The 22,771-nt window shown below is 46.2% G+C and overlaps 1 protein-coding gene across 1 annotated transcript in view; it reads right to left on the reverse strand.

The window, feature by feature from the left end:
• The window catches only part of Sptb (spectrin beta, erythrocytic), a 130,060-nt gene that overhangs the window by 96,730 nt on the left and 10,559 nt on the right, over positions 1 to 22,771 (reverse strand). The gene's annotated exons all lie outside the window — the stretch shown is intronic.

Here is a 22,771-nt window from a genome sequence, read left to right on the forward strand (position 1 = left end):
TAATGAGACCGGGCTATGGAGGGAGCTGGCCAGATGTTCTGAGAGTATGACGTCATTGTTCCGCCCCTGCTGGCGTACCATTTTCAATACCGTCCATCACATCACTTGTCATTTGTTGGCTTAAATAAGTAGCTGGGTGGTGTGTGTGTTTGGGATGGGGGGGACACTCTTCTGATTTTCATTTTCATCAATATTGCACATGACAACTACAGACCTGGAAAACCACAAGCTACCCCAGCCAGTGAACTAGCCCACTGTGGCTCCTTCACGCTTCGACACATGGGGTCCAATGAATTTACTGTGCTCCAACCTAAGATCCATCAAAGCTGTTTTTACGACAGGCAGTGGTGGCACACGCCTTTAATCCCAGCACTTGGGAGGCAGAGGCAGGTGGATTTCTGAGTTCGAGGCTAGCCTGATCTACAAAGTGAGTTCCAGGACAGCCAGGGCTACACAGAGAAACCCTGTCTCAACCCCCCCCCCCAAAAGCTGTTTTTACTGTTAATTATACCTCATACAGAAGTTTCTTTTCATTTTCTCAAATGTTATTACATTTATTTATTGGGGGGGGGTGGGCAGGAGGATTGAACTAAGGTTTTCAGCAAGCTGAACCATCTCTCAGCACCTCAACAATATATATATTTATATAAATATATATATATATATATATATATATATACATACACACACACACACACACACACACGCACACACACCTTTTTTTTCAATTAAAAAAGGGCAAGGTAAATAAGGGCAAGCTGTTTAACAGCCATAGTGAATGGACCCACAGAATAAAGTCATAATATCTTCTATTTTCAACTGGAAATTCACCTTTGTATCCATTATAGACAAGGTGTATAGAAGAGGGGCTGTAGACTGGAGAGATGGCTCAGTGGTTAAGAGCACCATCTGCTCTTCCAGAGGTCCTAAGTTCAAATCCCAGCAACCACATGGTGGCTCACAACCATCTGTAACAGAATTAAGATGCCCTCTTTTGGTGTGTCTGGAGACAGCAACAGTATACTCACATACATAAAATAAATAAATCAGAAGAGGAGGAGGAGGAGGAGGAGGAGAGGGGCTGTGTTCACCTCACGTGTACGGAGAAACTTCCGGGCTCCAGATTTGACCCATGGTGCTGCAGCCTTAGAACTGTCACCGAGAACACTTCTCTCTCGCATGTGTCACATGTGCCAGGAGCTTAGTATTTAACACCAAGCTGCAGCACAAACCAAACTCTCTGGATTCTTTACGTTGCATATAGTGGAGCCTAAAGCTACAGTTGGAAGGATGATTTTTGAACCCACAGTCACCCAATGGCAGTGCCCAGCCTACTTCTGTACAGCCTGCACATACAGAGTAAAGTGTAGGTTTTTATCTTTATTATGTTTGTTTTGTTTTATTTTATTTTATGTTTGTAAGTGTTTTGCCCACACGTGTGTATGTGTTCTACATGCCTTCCGGTATTAGACTGAGTCCATGTGGGTGCTAGGAACTGAGTCTGGGTCCTCTGCAAGAGCAACAAGTGCTACTAACCATTGAGCCACCTCTCCATCCCCAGATTCTAGAATTTTAAAGGACTGTAAAATGAATAAGAATTTATGGCGAGAGCATCTCCAGCCCCGTAAGGGAAGGTGATGCTCTGCCTCTGCACCTGTCTGAAGTCTATGGAGGGTCAGACGCCATGACACTGCTTACATGGTTCACCACCGGTAGTACAAAAAAGAGGGGACATGAGTAGGGTAGATGAGTGACCTCCAGGACAGCGGTAAGAGAACCTCTTCAGAAACCCTACCACACTGTGGATGGCTTCTTTAGAAGACACCTAGGAAATCTCCGACCTGATCGCAGAACTAGTTGACTTAACCTCAGAGCTATTTTTAGAACAGCCCACTCTCTCTTACAGAACCTTTCACCCCATTATGTCAGTACAGAAGCCTCTGCAATCTTTAAGTTCCAGGCCCTTCACAGGGGCTCCCTCCCAACCCTGAGCTTCTCTCACAAGCAGAACCTGTGCGGTGACCAGTGCCTGGGCTAGGACACTAACCCTCTACCCTCCCAGATGAACATCTGGGTTCTTAGAATAAGCCACAGAAGAAGACAATTAGGAGAATGCCAGCACTTTTTAATTCCTGTTTTTTAATTAAAAAATTATTATTATTGTGGGTGTGTGTGTGATATGCATGAGAGAGTAGGGTGGGTGCGTGTCAGGATGCACGTGTGGAAGTCAGAAGAGAACTTGGTGGAGTTTTTCCCCCTCAACCTTTACATCAGATCCAGGGCTCAAACTCGTGCCTCCAGCCTTAGTTGGTAAGTGCCTTTATCAGTTAGGCCATATTGTCAGCACCCCCCCCCCAATTCTTTAGGATTTCTGCTAGTGTGAAAATTTTGGAGGAAAAGTAGTTATTGTGATAGTGACCTCAGCCTTCCATTTCTCTCCTCCCTCTCCCTCCCTCTCCCTCCCTCTTAATAGAGAGTCTCTATGTTACCTTGCCTGGCCTTGAACTCTTGGCCTCAAGCGTGCCTCAACATCCTAAAGAGCTAAAAGCCTGTGTCACTGTATCTATCTCCCTTCTTAAAACAAACTTCTATTAATTCATTGAGAATTTCATGCAACATATTCTGTATGTATTTCGTGCATGTATTTTGAATGTTGACCCCATCTTACCTCCTCCTATACCCACCCTCTCCACCCTACGTCCTTCCTGGCGGGCCTATTTCCTGATGACTCTGGTAATTCCTTCTGCTTTCTTCTTTGCATGTTTTTCTTGCAACAAACTGGCTTCTGGGATGTCAAGATGACAGCAAACTTGACATGTTCTCATCCCCATTCAGCAGGGTGACATCTGAAGGACCAGAACACTAAATACAGTTTTTGTGACATTAGAGGTAGACGTATTGAGGTGACTCCAATCTGGCTTTTACTTCTATCCACCTACATGTCATATTCCTTTTGAACCTGACACAGCTTTCCAGGCAGAGAAAACCAAGAGATACCCACTGTTAGCCCTGGTAGCTGCTTTTAGATTTTAAGTCTTCAAGGACAGATAATGCAACAAGACCCATGGGCACAATGACAGAAGTTCCATGCATGGTTCTAAAAGTTTGCGTGTGTCATCTCTATTCATGGAAAAAATAGCACAAGGACCAAGAGTCAGGGCTCAGGACAGACAGGCTGTGGGATCCAAATGCCAGCTGTGCCCCTTATAAGCTTCAAGAGCTTGGACAAAAGAATTTAATCCCCTTGTGCCTTGGCTTCTTCATCTATGAAATGAGACTAAGAAGATCACCCACTCTATGGGATTGTTGTGAAGATTAAAGGCTTCATATATGTAAATGCCAAACGAAGAATAATGCCAGACACAGAGTAACAAACACCTGCTAACGACAATAATCATCATTGTATGCATCTACGTCTTGATCCCATTGCCTGTGGCATTTATTCATTCTTTAAAAGGGTGATCACTAGGCAATGGGGTTCCAAAGATTATTATAACTCAGTCCCGTTAATCTACAGTCATTGTCTCCTCTCATCCTCCAAAAAAGTTTTCTTAAAACCATGTTCCTAGCTGAGCAGTGATGCCACACACCTTTAATCCCAGCACTCGGTGGACAGGGGCATTAGGATCTGTGAGGTCAAGGCCAGCTTGGTCTACAAAGTGAGTTCCAGGCTACCCAGGACTATACAGAGAAACCCTGTCTCAAAAAACCAACCAACAAAAAACATGTTCCTGCATTTGAGACAGCTGTAAAATTGTGGTGAGATTCCACAATTCCCAGTGTCTGTGCAGCACAGCAGAACAAACATGTCTCCAAGGATGGGTGGGTGGAGATCAGAGTCTTCAAGAAGGAAGGGAATCATGGACGTAGTCAAGCACTGACTAATCCCCAGCACTGCTAAACTCGGTGAGGTGGCACACAACCGCAGGTCCAGCTCTCGGGAGATGGAGGAGGAAGTCAGGAGTTCAGTGTTCTCTTCAGAGTCACAGCGACTTTGAAGCCACCCTGGGTTTCAAGGAAGGAAGGAGGGAAGGAAGGAAGGAGGAGAGGAAGAGAGAGGGAGGGAGGGAGGAAGAGAGGGAGGGAGGAAGGAAGAGAGGGAGGGAGGGAGGAAGAGAGGGAGGGAGGGAGTTATCTAATCATACTGAAAAGAAGCAAACTAGGTAAGGGCATTCCTAGGAAGGGGAAAGTCAAAGCCACAGAACAGGGAAGGAAGGAAAAAGTAGCCGAGTCACAGAAGCTGGAAGCAGCTTGAAGAGGAGCAAGAGTGGAGAGGCAGACAAATAACATGGAGCCAATAGAGGGCTTTAAGTGGAATGGGATGGGTAGGTTGGTTTCTGGTCTAACAGAGGTAGATTTAGAAGGGAATTAGCACAGGCCGGGGAATGACTAAGATAGTAGTATGGGCCTGGTGTGATGGCTCATGTCATAATCTCGGCACTCAGGAGGCAGAGGCAGGTGGATCCCTGAGTTGGAGGGTAGCCTGGTCTACAGAGTGAGTAAGTGAGTTCCAGGACAGCCTGGGCTACACAGAGAACCCTGTCTTGAAAAACAAAAACAAAAACAAACTAAAAAAGATATTAGTGTAGTCACTGGCATGAGGTGGTATAGGCAAGCCAAGACCGAGGGGGCTGTTTACAAAACTAGAGAATATTAGTAGGTGGCTGGAAATAGCAAGTGGGGCAGGGGATAATGAATGACCTGCCCACTTTGGGTGACTAAATAGCTGGTGGTTTCTACCAGTTTGGAGATTACAAGAAAGGAAGAAGTTTACTAGAAGGGATAATGAGACTAATGGCTCTATATGAGCCCTGAGCCTGTGTGAACTATGGACCTGTGTGGGCCCTGGACCTGTGTGAGCCCTGGCCTGTGTGAGCCCTGGACCTGTGTGAGTCATGGCCTGTGTGGGCCCTGGATCTGTGTGGGCCATGGTCTGTGTGGGCCCTGGGCCTGTGTGGGCCCTGGACCTGTGTGGGCCCTGGACCTGAGTGAGCCATGGCCTGTGTGAAACATGGTCTATGTGAGTCATGGTCTGTGTGGGCCATGGCCTGTGTGAGCCATGGAGTTAGGTGCTGGGAATGGAGCATTGAAGCCAAATACAGAAGTTCTTTAGCTTTGTGGTGCATTCAGTCCAGTGATAGAGATTAACAGATAGTGAACTACTCGCAATAATTGATAATTTACCAATTATGGGGTGCTGCAGATATGTACAGATATTAGGGAGAATGCTAACTGAAAATTCTCCTCTCAGTTGGGGACAAAAGGAGCTTCCCTGGGCAAGTAGCCTTTAAATGGTTATCTGGAATCTGTAAGTGCTAGAAAGGCAAAGAATGGGGCAAGAGCATGTTCAAGCTGCACAGTAGGCCCTGGATGTTCTGTGGGATGTCTGGGTAGAAATGTTTACTTGTCGATCGATAGCTGCCCAAGTCGCAAAGGATGGAGAAATGGCTGAAGACTAGAGAGATCTGAGTCGCCTATCACCAAAGTAGGCAATATTGGTCCACAAGTGGTGCAGGATGAGATAGACCCTAGGAACCCATCCTTGGCTATGCCAAAGAATCTGTAGAAGAACAAGGCCAGTCAGGAGAGGACATCATCAAGAAATACACTTGCCCTCAGCTAGCGGGGGGCGGACAACGGTCTCCAATGTCCAAGAGAATCGAATCGATTCCCAAATGAGACCACAATCAGGGTAGCTTCATCAGAACCGTGCAGACAGACTTCCAGTGGCTCGAGTAACAGAATAGTGAAGACAGCCCATTCCTTCAAAACATTTGATGGACTTGTGGCACTTCAAGGATAGCTAGACAGTGGTACAGGGCCAAGTGATGGTTTCTGCCAGTGGAATAACAAAACTAGCCTTGTCTAAAGACTAGAGGAAAAGAGCAAGTCAGGAAAGACTCAAGACCCGAGTCTATGTGTCAGGCTTGAAGAGTCTGTCGGTGGTTCCAACATCTACTACCCTAGAATGTCACAGAGTGAGTACTTAGGAAAATGCAAAGTCTGGGCAAATCCATGCCATAGCTGTGCAGAACCTTGGGTGGGAATGGTGCCCTCTCCAGAGGGTACAACTCTGAACTTCCTCTCAATAATACTTCAGTTGGCTTTGTGGTATTAACAAGAGAGAGACATGGACAAGAGGTTATCTCCTCAAATTACTCCCCAGCTCAGGATGCTGGGAGGCTCAACCCTACTCCAGCCAAGGCTTTGCATTTCATTAAGGGGAAAACTGAGAAATTCAGTACCATTTCCTGGTAAGGAAACAGTAGTGGTTCCTCACCCCACAAGCTCTCCTGCAAACGATCCACGCGCACGGAGGGCAGGCTGAAAGGGCTGCTGCTGTCCCGAGGTCAGAGCTGGCTCCTCAACCATCTCTTCTGAAAGTGGCACCTGAGTGAGATCAGCCTTGGAGCCCATGCCCTTAACTCAGGGCAACTCTCCAGCAAGTGGGTGCCCTTTACAGTCACTTTGGTCAGATGACAGCAGGGACACCTGGAACCAGTTGGCTCTGGGAAGAAGACCACACTCTACCAAGCCGGTAAAGGGCTTCCACGTCATCAGAGGAACAATGCGTCAAATGGAAGAGCAGCAAAATCTTCGAAAGACAAAAGGAGAGGGTAAATAAAGGGAGAGAGAAGGTCGGCAAAGCCAAAGCGTCTATAGAAGAAAGATGACTCCACAGGGGCACCATCGTAGAGATCTTGGCCCAGCACTGGAGGAAAATACATCCTGTTGTTATCCCTTGTGACATATGAAACCGTGTGTGTGTGTGTGTGTGTGTGTGTGTGTTTCATTGTTAGGGTATATATCTGTATGCATTACATTGCTTATGTGTGTGTTTCATTTCTAGGGTGTGTGAGTGATTCATTGCTAGTGTATGTGGTGTGTGTGTGTGTATGTGTGTGCGCAGCATTATGAGTTTCATTGCTAGGATGTATGTGTGAGTGTGTGTATACATGTGTGTGTGCAAGCATGTGTGTTTCATACCTAGTGATCAAGTCCATGGGGTCCTACATGCCAAGCTAGCACCCCACCACCTGAACCCTATCCCTAACCCCACTAACCACCTCTAACTAGCTATCCATTTGGGTTTGGGGAGATAAATAGAGGGTGCTAGGCTGCATTAGATGCAATACTCCTCTCACAAGGTCCCAAATATTATATACAGTCTCCTGAGTTCTAGCACGACACAATTGCCTGGAGAAAATTGAGAATTCTTCTCAATGGCCTCCAGACTTGAATTCTTCCACAGTTCTTAGATTTATCTGGGTCACAAAACTCATGAGGCCACATACACCAAAAAGGGAGGAGGAGTGGAAGGCCTATCTTGCCACCCACAGGGGAGACATGATATTTGCCTCTTCTCCCTGACTCCAGAGGGGGGCCCTGGAGCTCCTCAGGGCTCCTGTGACAAGCGCTGCAGGGGGAGCTGATCTCAGGGTGCCAGGTCCCCCTGGAGGACACCTGCTCAGTGCACTGAGAGGCTCCCAGGCTGGGACACAGAGCTGCAGGAACACTGGCCACCACCCAGGCCCCAATCCGAGGAGAGAGGCCTAGCAGATGGCAAGGGCATGCATGGCCCAGCTGGCTTTGCAGCCTCCTTGCCTGGTTCGGGAAAGCAAAGAGAGGGTGAGCCGTGAAGCAAAGAAGACAGCGTGCTAATGCTAGGTTCCGTAGCTCCCCTGCCTTAAGCAGGGTCACTGGCTAAGAGCAGAAGGCCGGCTGTCCAGGCTCCTCACTGCAAGAGCAGACTGCTGCTGCTGCTGCTGTGATTCCCCGGGAAGCTCCGTCCTAGAGAAGGAAGCTTCCTGACTCTCATTACAAAGTCTACAAGGTTGTCACCAAGTACTTCCTGACCCTCCCCACCAGGACTCTTTGCAGCTGCCTGCCACCTGAGAGGGAACATCCTGCCCACCCTGAGAGGAGCCCATGGCCAAGTTCCTTCCCTTTCATGAGAATCCAACTTTCACAGCACAAGCTAGCCAGCTTCCTCAAGGAGGCAAAAGCTTCAAGAATCTGAAGGGAAGACTCAGACTAGTGAGGCCCTTTGGGATCCACCTCGGGGCAGATCACTCTTCACTTTTTCACGGAAGCCTTCTTAGTACCCAGTGGGTTGCCTCCAATCAATTAGTAGGAGCAGACTTTGTAAACCATATGTTACCAAAACCTCCCAGGTAAACTACAGCCTGCACTCTCCATAGAATGCCCGCCTTGATCAGGGGTTCAATCACCTCCCGCAGTGAGGGACTGCAGCTCAGTGGTCGCTGGCTGGCCTACCATCCAGCTAAAACGGCTCCCCAAATAATAATGCAGAGAAGTAAGGGACAAAAACATCCCAACCTCAGCCTCTGGCCTCTACACTTGCCTGTTTAAGTAAGCATACCTGCACATGTACATGCACTGTAAAACACACACACACACACACTCTCACAATATACACCACACACATGCACACAGCACACATACATACATCACATTTGCACACACACATACACGCACACACATCACTCGTGCACACACACCACACACTCATGGACTCACACATACACAAAGCACGCATGCACACACACACATCACTCATGCACACACACCACACACTCATGGACTCACACATACACAAAGCACACATGCACACACACACATCACTCATGCACACACACACATACACAAAGCACACATGCACACACATCACATTTGTACACCCTCACACTTACATGCACACACCACACATGCATATATCACATTTGCACACACACATACATGCACACACCTCACATGCACACACACATACCACATACAAGCACACATACCACATTTATGCACACACACTCATACACATGCACACACATCACACATACATGCATACACATGCCACACACTCATGCATACACATACAGAGCAGGGGTAACTCAGCTTTAAGTAGTGCAGAGCTACTCTCAGGAGTCACTGACCAAAACATGACATGCAAGCTGCAGCTGCTGTTGACATGTTGACCACTGTGTGTAGGGAACAGAGTTCTTCATTTGTGAAGCCAGTAAACAAATACTGGACCTCCAACCAAGAAACTCCAGGTCAACCAGCACAAAACCCCAGCATGCAGCGTGATCCTTGCAAGCAACCAGCATACACAAACGATGCCATAGTAATTTATGAGAAACCCTGGAGAGACAGGGCAAAGTCTTGGCTTACAAGATCTGGGGTGCACATTAGTGCCCACAATTAAGTCACAAAGAACATCTTCTAACAACTGTTGGACTGTAGAGGAGACGCAAGGAAACAAACACCAAAAAAGCTAACTCAGACTCTGGGAGCCACTGGGTCTGAAAGGAAAAACCGATCTCTCTCTGTATTACAAATTAGTGCTGGGTGTGGTGGCTCACACCTGTAATTCCAGTACTGTGGAAGCAGAGAGCAGCAGGACCATCTTGAACTTGGAATAGCCTGGATTACATAGTGAATTCCAGGCCAAAGAGGGCTACATAGTAAAACTAAGTATGTGCTATATATATGTATGCATGTATGTATACACACACACACACACACACACACACACACACACACACACACAGGACTTCAGATATCTGAATTCTTGCCCCTAGATGTTTGTTTTACTAACCATTTGAATTTACTATTGCCAGAAATAAGAGAAACATTTGTTGTCTAAATGTGTATGTTCAAAGGACTGTGGACACACTGGGCTCTTGATCCTTTAACACAAGAGATCAGCTCCACACTAGGAAATCTGATAAAGAAAACCCAAGCTACAGTGACAATAGCAACTAGCATTTGTGGCTCACTGACCATGCGCCAGGCAGGCATCTGGGGCACATTTGTGTCCATGCCTTAGTAGACACCTCTCTGCCAGGTGGATATCTTTATTTAGTCTCCATTTTAGTGAGGAGTGTTAGGTTTCCGGCCCCGGGGACAAAGGACTGAGGTGCTTATTTTACACACCATAGCAAGCCTGACCTCCAGGTTCTCCCAGCATCCCTCAGTCCCTACCTGGCATACTCTGTCCCCAACCTTGAACTTTCCAGCCAAGGGGAAGGGGCTGGGCCCAGAGGCTCCTCTCTTCATAATCCAGACATTTTTGTGTTCTCTCTCTCTCTTTCTCCCCCTCTCTCTCTCTCTTTCCTTCTCTCTCTTCTCTCCTCTCTCCACCAACAGGCCCGTTTCTCTTTCTCTCTCCCTTCCCCATGCCCCCTCCTGTCCCCATGGCGACTTCCCTGGCCTTGGTCCTTAGGGCCAGTGAACCCACCTGCCCGAGAGCAGCTTCCCAATAAACCTGCCTTTAATCTAATCTAATCTGGTTTAAATTGGCTCATTTCACCAGCGGCTCAGAAATAATCCATCAAGAAGGAAAATGAAGCTTTCAAAGTCAGGTAGCCACACAGTGAGTAACCTGAATCCCAAGTCAGCTAAGACTGTAGCCATTGCATGTACTCTCTCTGCCATGCCGCACCGCACGGCAGGAGTTTCTACTAGGAATGAAGTCACCTCAGAACGGAAGAATGGAAATATACTATTCACTGTACCACAGACAGAGGGCAAGGTGATGTCAGACAAGGAGGCAGCTCAGGCAGCTGGGTTACGCTGGACATTTATTTAAATCTTTTAAAAGGCAGGCAGGGTAGGTGATGTAGGGAAGCAGTAGGTTTAATGCATTGCTCGCTCTCTCTCTCTCTCTCCCTCTCTCCCTCTCTCCCTCTCTCCCTCTCTCCCTCTCTCCAGACAGAGTCTCCAGCAGAGGAGACTGCGGGAGAAGCTGCCAGTTTCTAACAAGGGCACCATCTAGAGAAATTACGAAATACAGGCAGAGGCACAAATGAGATCAGACTAGGGGCAGTGGGAGGACCCACTGAGAAGATAAACCAAACCCAGACACCCACAGGTGACTCCAGATGAGGAGGGAGCTAGAGAGAGGCAAGGGGGCGCTAAGTCAGTGGGAGAAGACTGGAGGGAGGGTGGGAGAGCCAAAGAAAATGAGGTCATTCGGACTAAACAAGCTTTATAGGAAAGAGAGGAGGCAAGGACCCCTCTGGCCCCCAGGAAAAATCTTTTCTGGGGGGGCAGGGGGTTTGAGACAGGGTTTCTCTGTATAGCCCTGGCTGTCCTAGAACTCACTCTGTAAACCAGGCTGGCCTCCAACTCAGAAATCTACCTGCCTCTGCCTCCCAAGTGCTAGGATTAAAGGCATGCGCCACCACTGCCTGGCTTTGAAAAATCTTTTCTAATTTGTATGTGGGGATAGAATGGAGGAACAGTAGAGATCAGCCTTCTCCTTCCTCAATAACATTTTATTAAGCCCTTTTAGCTAAGGTTGACCACATCCATTCCAATCAATCAAAAACCTGCTCTACATTACTGGTCAAAACCAAACCAAAGCCAAGCAGTGGTGGTACACACCTTTAGTCCCAGTGCTTGGGAGGCAGAGGCAAGTGGATCTCTATGAGACTGAAGCCAGCCTGGTCTACAGAGTGAGTTCTAGGATAGCCAAGGCTACACAGAGAAACCCTGTCTCAAAAAAAAAAAAAAACTAAAAATTTAAAAGGTTAAAAAAAAAAAAGAAATGAAAGCAATCCAATTAGATATCACTTCAGCCCTGGCTGAATGAAGGATGGCTCTTCTATACAATGGAACAATTATATATATAAAGTAGATCTACAGTATATAGATAAAAAGTGATCTTTATGTACCAACAAACTAATGTGCCAGGCAGTGGTGGCACACACATTAATCCCAGCACTTGAGAGGCAGAGGCAGGCAGATCTCTTTCTGAGTTCAAGGCCAATCCGGTCCACAGAGAGAGTTCCAGGACAGCCAGGGCTACACAGAGAACCCTGTCTCGAAAAAAAAACAAGACAAAACAAAACAAAAATAAATAATGTATTTAAAGTATGTAGCGTTAAAGTGTTATCTGTAAAAAAAGAAAATAAGTAGCAATTGTTTCATAAATATTGGTTCTAAAGTATTAGAAGAATAATCATCAAGATATAGTCAATACTTGGGATAGGGAAGGTAGACAATGCCAATTCTCCTGTGTGTGTGGTATTTTATATTAGTAAAACTTTGTATTACATCAGTAGTCAAAACAGCATTCCTGGAAAAGTCACCAAGAACAAATGACTCCTGTTTCATCTTAATGAGAAAAGGATAAAACTGCCTCAAATTTAAAGGAATTAGTATCTCCCACAGACAAAATACTTTTAACTCCTAAAAACTAAAACAGTTAAATCAACTATGGGCTGATATTTGGACTCTCTCCTCCAAAACAGAACTTAGGGTGATCCTTTGGAGCTGGGCTTCTTAGCAGAGAGAGCCCCCCTGTTCATTAGGCAGGAGGGAAGTCCATTGACAGGCCAAGCAAAGAAAGAGCGTTCACACCCAGAGCGCTCTTGGGGAAACAGAATCCTCTCTTATCACCATCCCCGAGAGTCATCTTTCACCAGCTCCTTGAACGAGCCCCTTTGTTTCCCCTAAAGGATCATCATATATTCATTTGGCTTATAGACAGCGAGAGGCTCAGGATGGAGTCCCGGCAAAAACCATACATGTCCTCAGTTTCAGCAGAAACAGAACTGGGAGAGGGGGACCCTGAAAGGGGAGGGTGGGGCCCAGGTAGGTGCAGGTATATGATAGGAAAGATGGCTCACCTTATAACCGAGCTTTGACTCTTACACACTGCCTTCTCATATGCCATATGCCTCACAATGGAGCCTAAAAAGGACAAGGATGAGGCCTTCCCCAGGATGCTGAGAACAGCTGTTAGGGAACCCATTGGTCTGTTGATGAACGCAGCCAATGGGCATGAAGGTCAAGCAAGGAACAAAAAAATCCGTGCCCTTGAGTGTGCGTGGATATCCATAGCCTCATATAAGTGTACATGGCATTGTGCTACCAACCACGGTACCCATCACGTGATACGACTGTGCTTCCTGCCAGGTAGCAGGGGCCTCGTCTACAGCAGAGCTGTATGTAGTGAGAGGACTGGCTTCCTCTGCTCTTGCTGCTTGTTGGCCCTGAAAGCGTCCCATTGTTCACTAATCCTTTCTCTCATTACTAGGAGGAGCCATTTCATCTCCACTTGCTTCCCAGGGCTCTTCACCCTTCTCCTCTCCTCCACACGCAGAGTCCCTTGACCCATTTCAAACCATCTTCATCCATCAAGTTTTCAGAAAAGCAGCTGGAAGTCACGTTGGCTTTACTCTGTAACTCCTGACCATCGAATTCTGACCCTCCTCCACAGCTTTCTCAAGGGCTGGTGAAACCTCCTTTAAAGCTAACGGTCCTCTTATTCTCTTCTGAGGATGACCCTTCACCTGCCCGAGACTCCATTTCTCGGAGCTGGATTTCCATCGCTCGGCTTTTCCTGGGTTCTCGCGCCCTTAGTACCTTGGGTCATTCTCACAGTTACTAGGTCTTCTGCCTCAGCTGATATGCTACATGGATGCATTCCTCAAAATCAAGGCCTCTGTGCTGCCCCTCCCATGATCCTACCCCATAGGCCAGGCTAAGGGCTGTTGTCACCCCACCCATTCCCAGCCCCTCCCTGACTCAAACTCCCTGGAGAAGCTCCCGAGGCACTCGGGCTGAGACTTCCCTCCCAACATCTAAACACTGAATTCTGGCTTTCAACCTCCTCCCCGGGCCCAAAGTTACTGCGTCTTCTTTAGGCTGAAATCTTCAGAAATTATCAATGTCAACCTCTTAGATACCAGAGCTAGAAGGACGGCCATTTCAGCAGCTATCAGTTCACCACTGGCACTGTGACCTCTTTCAGGACTCCTCTGATCCCCTCCTGAGGTGATCCTATACTTGCTAAACTGCTTTTAATGTCTGGGATTGAGGAGAATCTCCTGGATTGTCCATGGAGCGATCAACAACTCTCTTGTCAGTACAAAATGAATTTTTTTAAAACAAAGTTAAGAAAAATTTGAAAATCTTTTCTGTCCTGGCTGGTTTTAGATGTCAATTTGGCACAAGCTAGAGTCATCCTTTGAGGAAATGAGTCCTTGGGCTACAGCCACAGCCCAAAGGCATTTTCTCAACTAGTGATCAATGAGGGAGGGTCCAGCCCATTGAGGGTGGTACCATCCCTGGGCTGATGGTCCTGAGTTCTATAGGAAAGCAAGCTGAGCAGGCCATGGGAAGCAAGCCAGTAAACAGCGTCCCTTCATGGCCTCTGCCTCAACTCCTGCCTCTGGGTTCCAGCCCTGCTTGAGTTCCTGTCCTGTCTTCCACCAATGATAAACTATGACCTGGTACCATAAGCCAAAGGGTTCTTTTCTCTCCAACTTGCTTTTTGATCATGGTGTTTCACTGCAGAAATAGAAACCCTAAGACATTTCCCAAAAACAAAAAACAAACAAACAAAGGAAACCCCACTTTCTTTGTTGTTTTATTTGGTTTGGGTTTTTAAAGATCAGCTGGCCTTGAACTCCTGATCCTTTTGTTTCTCTTTCCCTCCTGCTGGGATTACAAGTGTGTCCTGCTATGCCAGATTCTTTCGAATATTTCTGGATGGCAAAACATATTTAACTGAAGAGGTTTCTGCTTGTAAGACCTTTGGTTCTTTATGCAATGGCACCTATAAAGATGGACACAGGGACCTCACTAGCCCCCACAGGAAGTCCTGGCACCTCCGAAGCTCCTGTGTCACCTCTTCTGTGCCATCCCTACTGTCCCAGCTTAAGTCACTTAGGCCCTCAGTACATTTCTCCATGACATCCTAATAAACACCAATCCCCTGTTCACAACTGCATGGATTGAAGGTGATCTGACTGTAACGTCTGTCACCCCATTGATCATCAGGGTTGATCCATTGCTCTGGCTGGCTAAACAGGTGTCTTTTCCCTCCTTCCCTCCCTCCCTGGTCCAGAATTAGATGACCTCCCTGATAAAGTAGGTTCACTCTTTGCTCAAGATCTATGAGTAGCCATGATCCTCTGCTAAAAGCTTCAAAACAGTCTCTCAAAACTTCTGGTGCTACCATAAGGATCTATAAGTCATTCATGGTCAGTCTCTATGTCAAAGACTCTAACGGTCTAGCCTCAGCACAGTTTAGGATTCCTTCATCATGACATTGGTCAATCTCAAGGTCAAGGACTATTATGGTCTGGCCTCAGCATACCTTTGGATTCTTCCATCATGACATCTTCTCACTCATCCTTTTGTTTTGTTTTGTTTTGTTTTTTTGAGACAGGGTTTCTCTATATAGCCCTGGCTGTCTTGGAACTCACTCTGTAGACCAGGCTGGCCTCCAACTCAGAAATCCGCCTGCCTCTGCCTCCCAAGTGCTGGGATTAAAGGCGTGCGCCACCACGCCCGGCCCCTCACTCATCCTTTACCTACGCATTCCATTTGGCCCGTTAAACGCCGGCTCTCCCACTTGTTCCTCATGCTCTTTGGCAAAGGCTGCCTTCTCTGTGTTCCTAGCCCAAACCAGTTTTGCTTCCTGAACCCCTAGAGCTTGCTGTAGCTCAGGAAAAGACACGGCTCTGCTTTATGTCACACCACAAGCCTCTCAAGAGCAGGGAATGTACATCAGTCGCCTCTGTCCTTCCCATACAGCCTAGCACATACCGGAGGATAACACACTCAGAGAGCAGCTGGCCACTGTCTCTCACCTCCCGGCACCACATCTGTCCTGGCCCCATCACAACTTAGCTCTCCGTGTCATTACTGTGTTCATGGTGAGTTACTATGTTTAAAACAGCCGGTGCTAAGGAACTAGATTTGAAATGCTTTGTTTTTTTTTTTTTTTTTTTTACATTTCCAGGAGCCTAGCATTCAACTGTATGACCTCAAGTAAACCTAGTCTGACTAGCCTCAGCTTCCCCATCAGTAAAATGGGAATGGTGATATCTCATCCTTTGTCTTGCCAAATAAAGGAGTCAAGGAACTTGAAGCTCGTAGCAGGCCAGGCACATGGGTTAGGAGTGAGTGATAAAAACAAATAAAGGCAGAGCCTCAGAGCTCTCCAAGTGTGTGGGTCATGTGACCTTGTCAGCCATATCCTTCTTGGATACTTCTAAAAGTAGGGATTCTTACTTTAACAGCATGAATCTAGAACTCAGATTCTATAGTCCCGCCTTCTCTTCTAAGACTATCATGTAAAGGTGCTCTCTACCTGTTAGGAATGAGTATGTCGGGCCAAGGTGCCACTCGCCTTTAATCCCAGTTCCCAGGAGGCAGATCTCTATAAATTCAAGGCCAGCTTGGTCTACAGAGGGAGTTCTAACCGGTCAGGACTACATAGTGAGATTCAACAAAAGAATAAGGAAAAATAAATAAATAAATAAATAAAAAACAACAACAACAACAAATCAAAAGAAAAAGAACAAACACATGTACATGCACACAGATATTCACCTACACAAATATTCACAAATTGGTAGCTATGTGCATATGTCTAGCATGGAAATACAAGACATTGCCAGTAGTGGTCATATCAAATAAAACATCTGTACTACTCTGCACGCTTGGCTTCTTTTTATCATGGGTATCTGTTCATGTTATAATTTCTAAAATAAATAAATAAAAATTTAAAAAATAATTGTAGAGGCAGGGTCCGAGAGATGATCGTCAGGTAAAGGTGCTTACCCAGACTAGCCATTCCTATAGCTACATGACAGAAAGCGAGAAGTGACTCCCAAGGTTGTCCTCTGATCTCCACATGAGCACAGTAGCACATGCCACCCCCAGCACACAAACACACACACACACACACACACACACACAAATGTTAGAAACTGTAAAGACAAAGACAGAAGAGGCCAGGTGAGCAGGTGAGCAGGCCGGGACCTGGGCCTCATGTACAGAGTTCTACAGCTAAAAATCATCTGTCACTCCAGGTCCAGCAAAGCTGATGCTCTCTTCTGGGCTCCGTAGGCACCAAGCATACATGTGGTGCATAGACATGCATGTAGGCAAGACACCCACACTCATAAAATTAAAAATAAAGGGGCGGGGAGGAAAGAAGAAACTTTTTTTTTTCCCGAGACAGGGTTTCTCTGTGTAGCCCTGGCTGTCCTGGAACTCACTCTGTAGACCAGGCTGGCCTTGAACTCAGAAATCTGCCTGCCTCTGCCTCCCAAGTGCTGGGATTAAAGGCCGCCACCACACCCTGCTCAGAAAAGAAGAAATTTAAAAAGAAACAAACAGTCTGGCAGTGGTGGAGTATGCCTTTAATCCCAGCACTTGGGAGGCAGAGGCAGGCGGATTTCTAAATTCAAGGCCAGCCTGGTCTACAGAGTGAGTTCCAGGACAGCCAGGGCTATACAGAGAAACCCTGTCTTGGAAAAAAAGAAAGAAAAGAAAAGAAAAGAAAAGAAAAGAAAAGAAAAGAAAAGAAAAGAAAAGAAAAGAAAAGAAAAGAAAAGAAAAGGAACAAACAACAATGGAATCAGATGTTTTTCAGGAATGGTTTTAAGGGTACTGCTAAGTATGCAAGGTGCTTTGCGAGGACATTTTATGTATAGACCCATCTTTCTTTGAGTTCTGATGTCTCAAGTATCAGGTTTTGAGAAAGAAAACGTAGCTGCAACTTCATCTCCATCCTCTTCTCAATTCAACAAGAAAGCATCCCTGCTGTTTTATAGACAGAGAAAGCAAATGTAGTCTGAAATGATCACTTGCCAACCAAACACGCTGAATGCGCTGCTCACTAGACTTCGCTGTTTGCAAAGACTTATGACTGCCAGAAGTTTTTAGCTCCCTATTCATTCTGTCCCTCCTGCAGAGGAGGCGCTAGGCATATGCAAAACAAGCAGAAGGCTCTCTTTGCTGGTGGAGCCCGGGTGAAATGTAGAACGACTTCCTCCGGGGCCACAGTATAAACAAAGCTGGCTCCCAGCAGAGGCAGGAAGTATCTAACCCTCGGGAACCAGTCTGCGTCTCTCCCCAACCTGAGAGCTTCACCTTGAAGATGAGCGATTCACTGCAGTCATTTTCTGAGTGTTTTCTGGGTCAGAAGCAGTGAGAGCAGCCGTGCCCAGGCTGCCAGCGAATTGCTACACTGAGAGTGCAGAGCCGTGTTAACGTCTCTACTATGCTCACCCCCTGCGCTCAGGCAGCCTGGGTGAGAGGAGCCCAGCTGGACTACGGCAGCTGAGTACTTTTCCAGTCTCTGGGCAAAGTGACTTCACCCAGTTTTGCAATGCAAATGACCTGGTTTGTCCTCCTAGGTGTGGGTTTCTGTCTTGGAGGAGGATACTCACTTCCTCTCCCAGAGTTCTTGGCTTGACGCCTCAGTCCTTGCACCTGTAAACACCTCCATTCTTCTCAGAACTCCACACAATAAAGGCACCCTCTTCTATCCCCGCAGTTTTCAGTCGGCACATACAGGATTTGATCTACTCAGTTTATATGTAGGACCCTACAGATTAAATGGGAATCGAGACCAGAGAGCAGCCTACAAAGGAAACCATCTCCCAACATGAAGAGGATCGGTCCCTCAAAGCCATACCCAGCCGAGCCACTGGCCACTGAACTGTGACCGGTGACCTCTGCTGTGGCACCTAGCATCTTGCAGCAGGATGATTACTGGTTTTCATGGCTTCCTAGACCTTCTAGAAGCTCCTATGCATTTAGTCGACTCTCACACGGTTAAATGTGTTGACCACTACTATATCTGCTTCTTTGACCACTATATCTGCTTCTTGCCAGCCTCTCTATTATGCCCCCCAGACAGAACACACTGAGATCCCAGCTGACTACCCTGGCCGAGTTCCCTCCTGCCCTCAAGACACCATCACACAGGCCCTCTGTTTATCGGCTCATCTCAGACCCTACACACATATTTATAGAGGCCGCCTCACCCCACTCAGTGACTTTGGCAGCCAAACAGCAGCTCCTACCAATCCCTAGGCACAGAATGGGGCAGCAGTGGGAGTGTGCCTATGACAGAAAGTTTTGTTGAAGGAAACAAAAACACACCCAAAGGCCTGAGCAAGCAGAATGCTAGTGAGTCCAGCCATTGGTGAAACTCACTTTGTGTTGGGGTAAGGCAGAAAAGAAAGCAGAATTAAGCATTACAGCTTTATACAATATGGCTTCCGCTTCGTTCGTCTACAGACGAGCAATGTACCCAGGAAATCAAAACTTCTCTACAGGAATGTGGGAGGGGTTTTTTTTCTTCCTGAAATGTGTTCCTTAACCCCTCCCCCTTATAAAACAAATCTTACATAGATGCATCTGGGGCGGCCATCAAAGAGTCTCTTTCATCACTGCATTCTGAGGGTCAACATCAAACAGCCACTGAAAAATGAGGTGGGAGGGACTGTATGCCGGATGAATAAACAGATGAGTTCTGATGGGGCCTGTTAAAACCAGCTGTTACCTTTCCTCCTGATAGGTGGAAAGCACTGGAGGAGGTTGAGGTGGGAAGAGCCCCCACCACTCACCACGAAGCAGTCCTCGCCTCTTAGCGTCACTCATGAACAGCTAGTAATTCCACCAGCCCTTCCGTAGGCGTCTACTTTGTTTTAGCACAGTGCTGAATATTCCAGAAATTACCCAATTCGGGCAGCATTTCTAGACTATCACCCGTGAGCCAGGGAGTGAGTCGGTCGGGCACCAGAGTCTCCATGGGAACAAGACAATGTCAGTTCTTCAAGGGACTCATAACCTAGCAGAATCCTTCACAGGACCAAGCAGCGTCAGAACATACACAACACCGAGTACATGGCAGACAAAAGACACACTTCAGGACTAGACAGCAGCAGAAACACAGGCATGGGAATGTATCTCCAGTTGAGCAAATCATAGGCACCCAGGGTGGGTAAAGGGAGAGGGGATGAAGCCAAGAGAGGCAGCCACAGACTGGAAAGGTCCCTGTCGGTCCACTTAACTTTATATTTCTTCACTGGGAGTTGAACTCAGAGACGCATGCTAGGTAAGTCTCTATCAGTGAGCTGTATCCATAACCTTTCCTCTTTAAATTGTATTTGGGGGCAACAGAGAACCTAATGGTTTTTTTGTTTGTTTGGTTGGTTTTGGTTTTTCGAGACAGGGTTTCTCTGTATATCCCTGGCTGTCCTGGAACTCACACTGTAGACCAGGCTGGCCTCAAACTCAGAAATCCGCCTGCCTCTGCCTCCCGGGTGCTGGGATTAAAGGCGTGCGCCACCACTGCCTCTCCTGAGAACCTAAGAACTTTGACAGTTAAATAACTTGGTCAGACTCCTATTTTTAAAAATAACTCCAAGGTCAGGGTATGACACAGATTGAAAAGTTATAGACAGAAAGCCAGTTATTCAAACATAACACACCAGCGGACACTGCAACACAAAAAATAATCTGGAAATTGGAGAAGAAAAACTGAACAGAAGCCAGCAGCCATGTGGATGCGAGAGTTTGAAAGAACAGATACGCAAAAATGTTGCTGAGGTTGTCATTTAGGGAGACGGAAAGCAAGGAACCTTCAGCAAAAGGCAGGGGGCAGGGCCTGGGCTGAAGCTGAGGGGTCCCATGTAACAGGGAAAAGAGGCATCTTAATACAGCAAATGATGGCAGCCAGGAGAAGGCTGCGCTACACAACCAGGGAGGGAAACTGAGGCTAGAGATCAGGCTGGAGATGCACTGGAGACCCCAATCATTAATAGCTCATAGAAAGAAATGGACCAAAAAAGACCATTAAGGCTAAGTATGATAAGAGAGGACCGGGGAGCCCAGTGGCAGACCCTAAGGTGGAACCTAGTTTCAGAGAGAGAATGCTCACAGCCTATGGGAGTCAGGGAGACCACTGCACCAAGCAATATTTCCGACTCTTTCTAAGGCAGCTTTAATGCAGATGCCTCACAACCATGTGTGTGCTAGGCACTACTAATCAACATCTCTCTCCACCCTCAAATGTCAAAGAACCATGTCGGAAGCAGAACTCGGAATGTTAATTATTTATTAAAAGCTAATAAAGGGATTTGAGCCTGTTAGGTTAAATCCTTACACATATAAGGCAGCATATGGAAGGATGCAATTAATTACCTATCTCATTTCAGACTAATTTCAGACTATTAAAAATTCAGGATTTTAAGGAAAAGAAAAGAATCACTAAACTGAGAGTCATGTAATGTCAACCTCCACCCAAAATTCTCTAAGCTGGACTATTCTTTTTATTCATTTATATCCCAGTCACTGTCCCTCTTCCCCATCCCCCTTTGATTTTGTAAAAATCTTTTAGAGAAATTATAGTACATACATATATTATAAACACACATGAAAGCTTTTAGCATCGTGCCTAGTTCTCAATAAATGTTGCCCTGTTACTATAAACATATTTTCAAGTTAAAATATGTATTAATTTGGGGCTGAAGGGATAGCTAAAGTACTGGCTGTTCTTCCAGAGGACCCAAGTTCAATTCCTAGCATCGACATAGGAACTCACAACAGTCTGTAACTCCCTGAGATCTGTACCACCGCCCAGCGCTAAGATTTAAAAAAAATACACATACATACTTAGGTGCTAAGAAAAAATATATGCCAGGCATGGTGGCGCATGCTTTTAATCCCAGCACTCCGGAGGCAGAGGCAGGCGAATTTCTGAGTTCAAGGCCAGCCTGGTCTACAAAGTGAGTTCCAGGACAGCCAAGGCTACACAAAGAAACCCTGTCTCAAAAAAAAAAATATATATATATATATATGTATATGTATGTGTGTGTGTGTGTAAGTATACATATATATGTAAATATTTAGGTTCTAAGAAAAAAGTATATATGTGTATATATAAACATATGTGTGTCTGTGTGTGTGTGTATATATATATATGCTCAGTTTCTTATTACAAGAAACTTGGCCAAATAGTACAGAAGGCAACAATTAAATGGCAAATGGCTCATCCTGAAGCTAAGCAATGAGAAAAGTACCCTGAAAATAAAGAGGAAGCACATGGTGGTACCCTAAGCCCTAGTGAGGGAAGAGGATACCAGCAAGGTGATTAAGGTAAGGCAATACGTAAGCTTTAAAAGAATCATTAAGGAAAATTTTAAGGATAACTAACATTAAGGCGACAAACTCATACACCTTGGGAAAGTCAGAGAAAGAGGGAGTTCTTGCCCAAGGGCAAACAGAGAGAGAGAGAGAGAGAGAGAGAGAGAGAGAGAGAGAGAGAGAGAGAGAGAGAGAGCTGCTTCCAGCCCAAGGAGACCTCTTGACTGATATGCATCTCCCTATAATGTTTACACCTTTCCCACCTGAGTTTGGCTACAATGATCTACAGGGCAAACAAACACATTCCTGTCCTCTAACTGTCTTCCATCTAAAAATAGACAGACTGATCTACGGATACATTCGGGAGCTTGGATGACAAATTATTCCCCAAAGATTGTGATCTCAAATAATATTTAGGTTCAGTGTGGTCCCCAAAGTGATGATATTAATACATTTTTTTCTTCCCTTCGGAAATTTTAAACAGTGGAGGGGAATATTACGACTGATGGATGGGTTCCTTAAAAATAGAATAGACGATGATCCAGCAATTCTGCCTCTAGATATTTATCCAACAGGAAAAGCGGGATCTTGAAAAGATACAGGCGTTTTTCACAGTGATATCTTGTTCACAGCAGCATAATTTACAACAGGCCAAGGTTGGAAGCAACCCAGGCGTCTGGGTTGGAGAGAGATGGGGATGGGGAGGAGAGAGAAGGGAGTTAGCATCCAGTGGATACAGAGGTTGAGTTTGGGAGGATGAGGAATATTCTGGAGATGGATGGTGATAACGGCTAGAGAGCAAAGGAGATGTAATTTTGCCACTGAACTGTATACTTAAAAGCCGTTT

This window comes from Mus musculus, chromosome 12 (assembly GCF_000001635.26).
Source record: "Mus musculus strain C57BL/6J chromosome 12, GRCm38.p6 C57BL/6J".
Classification (NCBI taxonomy): Eukaryota; Metazoa; Chordata; class Mammalia; order Rodentia; family Muridae; genus Mus; species Mus musculus.